Source organism: Chaetura pelagica, unplaced genomic scaffold, assembly GCF_000747805.2.
Source record: "Chaetura pelagica isolate M959 unplaced genomic scaffold, ChaPel_1.0 scaffold142, whole genome shotgun sequence".
Classification (NCBI taxonomy): domain Eukaryota; kingdom Metazoa; phylum Chordata; class Aves; order Apodiformes; family Apodidae; genus Chaetura; species Chaetura pelagica.
In genome coordinates, this window is record NW_009952973.1 from 4,472,037 (window position 1) to 4,472,353 (window position 317).

Genomic DNA, 317 nt, shown 5'->3' on the forward strand with positions numbered 1-317 from the left:
GCTTGCGGAGCGCGGGTGCCACACGGCGGAGCCAGGGTCCCGCAAATGGCTGCAGGAAAGGTCTGCTTCCGCCTCCCGGCAGCCTCAAGTGATTCGCAGATAATCTGCAGGGAAAAAACACTTGTATCTTGAGGTGATAGACACACATAGAGGGCCTGGTAAGGCGGATAAGGAGAGCGATTTTTTAATTTTGCCTGGGTTTGTGTTTTAGGAGAGAAACGCAAGCTTTATGAAAAGCTGTGATGCACAGAGAAATGGGCAAATTGTCAGGTTCCCAAATGTTTAGAAACATTGAGCAACCCCAGTCTTCTTAAGGT